Here is an 8774-nt window from a genome sequence, read left to right as displayed (position 1 = left end):
TTAAATTCACATGCTTACTCACAGAATAGGAGAACAAAATGATGCACAGAAACTTAGTTGCTAATTGAGTTCCTAACCCCATTTCAATTTCTTGTAATAAAATATTTTACTGTTCGTTAACAAATGCTTTCACCCTTCTGAAGACACTCAAGTCAATGGAATGTAATATAAGGACAGTAATTAATGGAGGTTGAAAAGATATTACAGAGGCTAAGTTATCCTGCTTTCCATGGAACTGACTTCATTTGATTTATCAATGCATATGGTCCCATGAGCATTACAGGATACTCAGTCAGGAATAGCTACATTAGTACCAACAGGTGTGACCTAACCTCCACTCTTATCTTCTCAAAAAAAAAAAAAGACTGAAAAAAAGTTGGTACACATGAAGGGAAATGGGTTTTAATAATTAGATACAATGAGCATAGGTGTCAACTGCAAATTGCAAAGATAAAATGCTAGGTCAAATTTTTGTAGAATTTTCTGCAGACCACAAATGCATAAGTTATGCATATCCCAAGAAGTAGATGAGATGAAGACAGTTACACTCATCAGAAAACACCATCAAAAGCAAATACTTATAATACAAGTGAATGGTCTAAGAAATATTTAAATGAGGTCTGGATTTTAAAGAGCCTGAGTCTAATGAGCATGATAAAAGATATAACAAGATAGGAGCTGGAGCAGTGGCATGAAATAGTAAGGTACCTGCCTTGCCAGCACTAGCCTAGGATGGACCACGATTCAATCCCTGGGCATACCATATGGTCCCTCAAGCCAGGAGCTATTTCTGGAGCTATTTCAGGAGCATGGCCAAGAGTAACCCCTGAGTATCACTGGCTGTGACCAACAAAAGATATCACAAGATATGAATATTTATCATGAATAATCAATACAATTATTTTCACAAACCAAGTACAGAAGTGCAACCAAAAGTAAACATTCTCAGCACCCAAAATAACACTGTCATCTAAGATGCTCTTTAATTATTAGTTGAATCCCTGCACCCCTATAGGTTAAGTTCATCTTGAATGCCAACAACCTTATTTTTCTTTTATATAAATAGAGGTTTTATTATTTATTCATTTTTCTTACACATGAAGAGATGAGCCCATAGTTTTTGCTTGTGTTTATAATCCCAAGGTAGCTATTTTTTAAAGTCTAAAATATGGTAATAAATAATACATATATTTTAAAAATCTTTAGTCTCTTTTGTAGTTTCTTTCAGTGTTTTACTTCCTGTATAGCTAAGCTATATGGCAAGAGTCCTAAACTACATGTTTTTGAGAAAGAGGCACATTTGTAATAGCTGAATCTCCAGGAAAGACTAGTTCTAAGACTTCATTGAGAATCGGGTAGTGCATTATTTATCACCTTTTTTTTGTTTAATTTAAGCAATATATTACACTTATGCTAATTTCTTTTTTTTTTTTACTTTCTTTCAGCTTCATTCTCTTCATTGTTGTTGTGTTCGCATATAAAACATGTTCAGCTGCTCACAAATTTAGGTCAGATACTCATCAGGATTCTCCTGCTTTTAATGGATAGCTCAAAAATATGCTAGTTGGGAGTTGGAACACTTTCTACTTTCATACTCAACTCATCTTTTTTAGTTGTGGTCATCCTTCAAGGGGCTATGAGCACTATATATAAGACTTTGCCCCTCAAATGTTTAGAATTTTCTTACATTGGAAGATTAGTTTCTATTCTGCCTATGAATTTCTTGACAATAAGAATGAATGACTTACTTTACAATAATTCTTAGGTGTGTTCCTTATAATTTTTGTAGCATTAATAGAGTAACTACTATATATAGTTTTATTTGTTTGTTTTTGTTTTGTGGCCACACCTGGCAATGCTCAGGATTTACTACTGGCTCTGAATTCAGGAATCCTTCCTGGCATGCTCTGAGAATCATAAGGAATGCCAGGTATCGAACCAGGTCAGCCACATGCAATCATTTTGCCCCAATAGCATTCTATTTTTACTACTGCTGTCCTAGAAGAAAGAATCAAAGGCTATGGGAACTTTATATAAAATTTACGTTGGTGAAACAAGAGCAGCTTTGATTAAATTGTACATTGTTCTTTAAATGATTTTTCTAGGGGAATTCTTTGGTGTATTGATTAGCCAATGCGGAGTCCCAGAAATATGACATTCACAGAACTTCTGTCTTCTACCTAATGTTATGCTGGTTCTAGCATATGATTGACTTTTCCTGTTGTCTCACTCTGGTTTGCAAAGAGATTTTCTCAATGCCCAAAGATAACAGCATTGATTTGTGCTTCTATGTAATATAAGTTGGAAGATTTACTTTATATTTCAAACATCTACAGAGAAATCTTTGGCAGAGTTTTTTGTTACCTTCCCCCAGACAGAACACTGAATCTCAGATAATTATTTCCTCTTCTCTGAAGGGGGATCTAGAAAGAAAAACGTGCAAGAAAGTATTGATTTTATATACTTGCTGCTTCCTATGATTTTATTAATCCATAGGTGGTCTTTAGCAACTTATTAAGATTAGTTTAATTTATTGCTGAACTCATATGTATCTTAACGCCACTGAATTTTAAAATGATATGTTCAGGTCATCACCTATAAAATGGCACCTGTGATTATAAGATCTTTCATTTCAAAAGCTTAAAGTTTTCAGTGGGGACATGTTATTCAAAGGCAAGTTAAGAAAATAAAACCAGAGTGAAGTTCTTGGGGTCCTTCCTTCATTTAAGTAGAGACCTCTGTCTTTCTCCATTTATTGCCATCTCTCCAAACCTGAGATGTAATAGAAGAGATCCAAGTGCCCCTCTCCTGAGTTTCAAATGTAAGTTTTGATGACGACAAGGGTAACTGATGATTGGAATAGGTCTGGAAAGACCTATGCCAATGATTCTGACAGACAATGGTGCATTGGAGATGAACCCTTCTGCAAATATCCTTTTTCTCTAACCTTTTGTTATGTAAAAGCTCACCTAAATACTAGGAGCTTCCCCTACCCTGGTGGTAGGGGTTCTGGATAGTAAAGAAAAGCTTTAGGCTCAAGAGAATGAGCACATGGCAGGGAGAGACTATTAAGCAAAAAGTAGGCTGACTCCATTGACTCTGTCCTGCTTGGTGTATTAGTTCTCTATCACTACTCTGCTTCATCAGACCCACTTGCCTAAGGATTTAGAAACATGGTGCCTGGAGTAGCTTCACCCAACTCGTGGATTTTTATATTCAGAGGTCAGATCCCTGTTCGGGTTCCATTTTAAAATAAAAATATAAAACCCAAGCTCAGGGGATAGCTCAACAGCAAAAGTGCTTGAGACTATTTCTGGGTTATACTCTTGGGAATGAGTATGGCCCTTGTTCTTATGCTCTTTGGGATCACTCACTGCAACAACAGAATGTGTAATCTCTGGAACACAATCAGGAGTGTAGAAACTTTGCAAAAGTTTGACCCCCAGGAGATCGCAGCAACCAAAAGATAAGGAAGCACTACAACCAGCAAATTACATGTGTGAGCACCAGAGCAACATGATGAGTGCTACAATCAGAAAGTATGTGAACGCATCTTGTGGAGATAGGATTTAAAACATATATTGATTAAAGAATAACAATAATAGAAGCTATGTATGTAAAAGAATAAAGTTAGGAAAAAGCATGTTTAAACTATAGTAATTAAGGCCTAGCAATAACTTAATAATTCTTAATCCATTGTAATGCTTTTAATGCTTAACTTGTAATGCTTAATACAGACTCCTGTTCAAGTTAAACTCTTGCTAAAGTTCTGATATTTGTCCAAACCCACTTTATCATAAGGTGTGTGATGTGCCAACAGAATGTTCCTGGTACGAGGTGCGAAAATGACAAAAGACAATCAAACCAATTAATAAAACCTTTGGCCAAATGAGCACCTCGAGTTAGCAACGTGGTAACGAAATTACACAAAAATCCCCTTGAACCCTGAGCCATATTTGGAGAAGGAAGCTAAATTGAATTCTTGATTGGACATTGCCTCTCTCCTTACCCTATAGCCCAAACCCTAGCAAAGCTAGAAACAAACTCAAAAATCGCCTTGGAAACCCTCCCGGAACGCTGAGCTGTATTTGGAAGAAGAAACTCTTGACTGGACATTGCCTTCCCCCTACAGCCCAAACCCTATAAAACCCTCTTGCTTTGCTGTTCGGGGCTCCAGTCCTCTGTCTCTTGACATGATAGCAGCCCTGGCTAGTCAGTCAATAAACCTGCCCTTGCTAATTGCATTCTTGAAGTTGTCATGGTCTCTGAGTGGTGGGCCAACACGACCCTAATAATGTGAGTATAAATCCAAGTGAACTCATGTACAAGCACCAAAACTATAATGCATGGTCATCTACAAGCACCTTTGTCAAGTGTGCTAACACCATAACTGAGTATATGGGTCAAAGAGACAGCTTCGTGGATAGGGCGTTTGCTCTGCTGCCAATCTGGGTTCGATTCGTGGCATCCTATATGGTACCCTTAAGCTTGCCAGGAGTGATTTATGAGTACAAAGCCAGAAGTAACTCTTGAGAGGTGACAGGTGCAGCCCCAAACCATATAATTATTAAAATTAATAATAAATAATAAAGTAGATATAATATTAGACTTACAGTATTACCATACTATAATGCAAATATGGATTTAGAAAATAAAGCATTTGTCTTTGCAAAACTAAAAATCAATAGTCAAATATAGATGCTAGAAAAAAGTTTATTCAGACTAGCCAACTCAAGTTTTCCTGAAACCATCTTAGACTCATATTAGGTTTAGTGTGTTTATATGAGATTGGATAGAAAAAAAATTTGGTCTTTTTTTTTTTTAAGTAAAATTTCTGTTTATTTTTTATTTTTTTATGTTTTGAATATCTTTATTTCAACACCATGATTACAAACATGATTGTAATTGGGTTTCAGTCATAAAAAATTACACACATTCACCAGTGCAACCAGAAATACCCACATCTCCCTCTTCACCCACACACTGCCTGTATTTGAGATAGGCATTTTACTTCTCTCACTCATTAAGATTGTCATGGTAGTTATTAGTGTAGTTATTTCTCAAATTGTACTCAGCACTCTTTGTGGTGAGCTTCATTTTGTGAGCCAGTCTTTCCAGCCCTCATCTCTGAGCATTATACATCTAATGTGATCAAAAACTGGGGAGAAGAAATGAACAGACAATTTCTCAAAGAAGAAATACAGGGGCCAGAGGGTGGGTGCAAGTGGAAAGGCTCTTGTCTTGCAAACACTAACCTAGGACAGACAGCGGTTCAATCTCCTGGTCTCCCATATGGTCCCCAAGCCAGGAGCGATTTCTGAGCACATAACTAGGAGTAACCCCTGAGTGTTACAGGGTGTGGCCCGAAAACCAAAAAGAAGGAGGAGGAGGAGCTGAAGGAGTAGGAGGAGAAGGAGGAAGAAGAAGAAGGAGGAAGAAGAAGAAGAAGGAGGAAGAAGAAGAAGAAGAAGAAGAAGAAGAAGAAGAAGAAGAAGAAGAAGAAGAAGAAGAAGAAGAAGAAGAAGAAGAAGAAAGAAGAAGAAGAAGAAGAAGAAGAAGAAGAAGAAGAAGAAGAAGAAGAAGAAGAAGAAGAAGAAGAAGAAGAAGAAGAAGAAGAAGAAGAAGAAGAAGAAGAAGAAGAAGAAGAAGAAGAAGAAGAAGAAGAAGAAGAAAAAAAGAAGATGACGACAAAGGGCACATGAAAAAAAATGCTCCACAAATTCTAAACATCAGGGAGATGCAAATCAAAACAACAATGAGGTACCATCTCATGACATTACACCTTACAAAGAACAAGAACAATCACTACTGGTGGGGATGTGGGAAAAAGCATCTCTCATTCACTACAGTTGGGAATGCTGTCTAGACCAATCTATATGGAAAACAATATAGAGATTCCTAAACAAACTTGAAATTGAGCTCCCATATGATCCAGCTATACCAATCCTAGAGATATACCCTAAGAACACAAAAGCACAATAAAAAAGCCCTTTCTCACACCTATAATCATTGCAGCACTATTTACAATAGCCAGAATCTGGAAACAACCAAGATGCCTTTCAACATATGAATGGCTAAAGAAACTGTGGTATATATATACAATGAAATATTATGCAGCTGTCAGGAAAGATGAAGTCATGAAATTTCCTATACAGGGATGGACTTGGAAATGATTATGCTGAGTGAAATAAGTCAGAGGGAGAGGGAGACACACCGAATAGTCTCACTTATCTAAGGGTTTTAAGAAAAATAGAAGACATTATTATAAGAAAATAGGTCTTAAAAGTGGATTAAGTTTACAGCAGGCGTACATTCTGCTTATCAAGGGTTGAAGAGATAATATAGCAAGTAGGGCACTTGTCTTGCACAGGGAAGACCCTGGCATCCTGTGTAGACCCCAAACCTAAAAGGAGTTATTCCTGAATTTAATGTCATATGTGAAACATGATTATCACTGGATGTGTTCAGAAAATAAAAAAAAATGTTCTGCCTTCAGACCACTCTGGCATCAATGGTTAATTTACCCCATGATAATATGGTTAGTTCTTTGCACTAGTTCTCAGGCTTGATTGCCTTTGGTCATTTGGTGTCTCCTTTATGTATATTTACACCCCACATATATGAGAGATAAATAAATATCAAATATTGTTTTTACAGTTTTAATTACTTTATTTAAACACCATCATGAATAATTGTTAACAATTGAGTTTTAGTGATATAATGCACACCAACATGCACATTTTTGTCAATTATTTTATCATTTATCCTTTTTTATCATTTATCATTTTTTTATCTTTTTTTTTTTACCGATGTCTTTAGTTTCCCTCACAGAATCCCTCCTGCCTGTGTTTGGGTCAGACATTTTCGTTCTTCCTATCTCTTTCTCTCTTTTCTTCATTTAGACACTGTAGTTTTCAGTATTATTAATTTGCACAATATTATTAATATTTTCATTATTATTTATGAGCCATGCGAATCACTTTATTTTCTTTCAGCACCCAGTTCTTTTACAGACTTCTCAGTTCCAACTGTCGCTGTCAAGTGGAGTCTTCGCTAAATTTACTGCACTGTTCCACTATTTGTGTCAAGCTTCCTACCTGGGACTGGTCCTCCTGGCCCTCATTTCTATTATCTCTGGATATCTTTACCATATTATCTTATATTTTTCTTATATCTCACTCAGAAATGAGTGAGACTATTCTGTCAATCCCACTCCTCAGACACATTTAACTCAGCATAATACACTCCAAATCTATTCATACATAAGCAGATTTCATGACTTTATTTCTGCTAACAGCTGCAATGATCCATTGTTTAGATATTACACTGTTTCTTTATCCACTCATCTGTTTTGGGGCACTTAGATTTTTTTCCAGATTCTGGCTATTGTAAACAGTGCTATGATAAGCATAAGAATGCAGAAAGCTTTTCTGCATGGTGTTTTTGGGTTCCTAGGGCGATATTGCTGGATTGTATGTGGCTTCAGTTTCTAGTTTTTCGAGGATATACACATGTTTCCCCCAAAAGCCTGGACAGGCAACATTCCCACAGACTGAATGTGATTCTCTTTTGCCCCACATCAGCACCAGTACTAGTTGTTCTTATTCTTTGTGATGTGTGCCAATGTCTGTGGTATAAGATGATATCTCATTGTTATTTTGATTTGCATTTTCCTAGTGATTAGTGATGTGGAACTTTCTTTACATGCCTTTGGCCATCAGTATTTCTTACTGAGACTGAAAAGTCTCTTTATTTTTTCTTTTTTGAATGAGGTTACGTTTTTTTCTTGCTAAGGTTAACCAGTGTATTGTATATATTACATATTTACCCCTAATCTGATGTATGTTGGGTGAGTAGTTTTTCCCATTTTGTGGCTATTCACCATTTCCTTTGCAGAACAGTAGCTTCTCAGTTTAATATAGTCCAAATTGTTTATCTTTGTGTTCACTTGAAGGTCATTGGTGTTTCATCCTTGAAGATGTCTTTAGCTTCAATAACAACCATGAAGTCTTATGGCTTCAGGTCTGAAATCAAGGTCTTTAATTCTTTTTTTATTTGACCTTTATACATAATTTTAACTATAGGTTTGGGTTCACTTTTTTTTTTGCATACAGTTTACTAGTTTTCCCAACAGTAATTGTTGAAGAGGCTTTCCTTGCTCCACATTGCATTTTTTTTTAATCTTTTATCAAAGATCAATTGATTGTATACCTGAGGGTCAATTCAGAATATTCCATTGATCTCTTCCATTGATCTCAGTGTTGGTTTTTATCTCACTACCATGCTTTTTTTAATAACTTCTGCTTTATAATATAATTTAAAGTTGAGGGAAGTGGAGGTGCCTCCCATCTTCTTTTTCCCAGTATTGTTTAGTTACTTAGGGTGGTTTATTGTTTTATCTGAACTTCAGAAATGTTTGATTCACTTCTATGAAAAATGCCATGGGTATTCTTGTAGGGATTACATTAACTGTGTACAGTGCTTAGAGAAATATTGCAATTTTAATTGTGTTAAGGATATATGTCTCCATTTCTTTTTGTCCTTTTTTATTTCTTGATGGAGCATTTTAGCATTTCTTTTGAAAAAGTCTTTCACCTCTTTAGTTTAGTTGACTCAAAAGTTATGGACTTTCTGAGGCACAATTTTGAATTGTGGATTGTGGATTTATTTTAAAATAACTTTCCTTCTTTCATTTAATCCATATATAAAAGTCATGAATTTTCGCATATTATTTTTGTAGCCTGCACTTGGCTAAACAAATTTGTTTTTAGAAA

This window comes from Suncus etruscus, chromosome 20 (genome assembly GCF_024139225.1).
Source record: "Suncus etruscus isolate mSunEtr1 chromosome 20, mSunEtr1.pri.cur, whole genome shotgun sequence".
Classification (NCBI taxonomy): Eukaryota; Metazoa; Chordata; class Mammalia; order Eulipotyphla; family Soricidae; genus Suncus; species Suncus etruscus.
Note: the sequence above shows the minus strand (reverse complement) of the source record.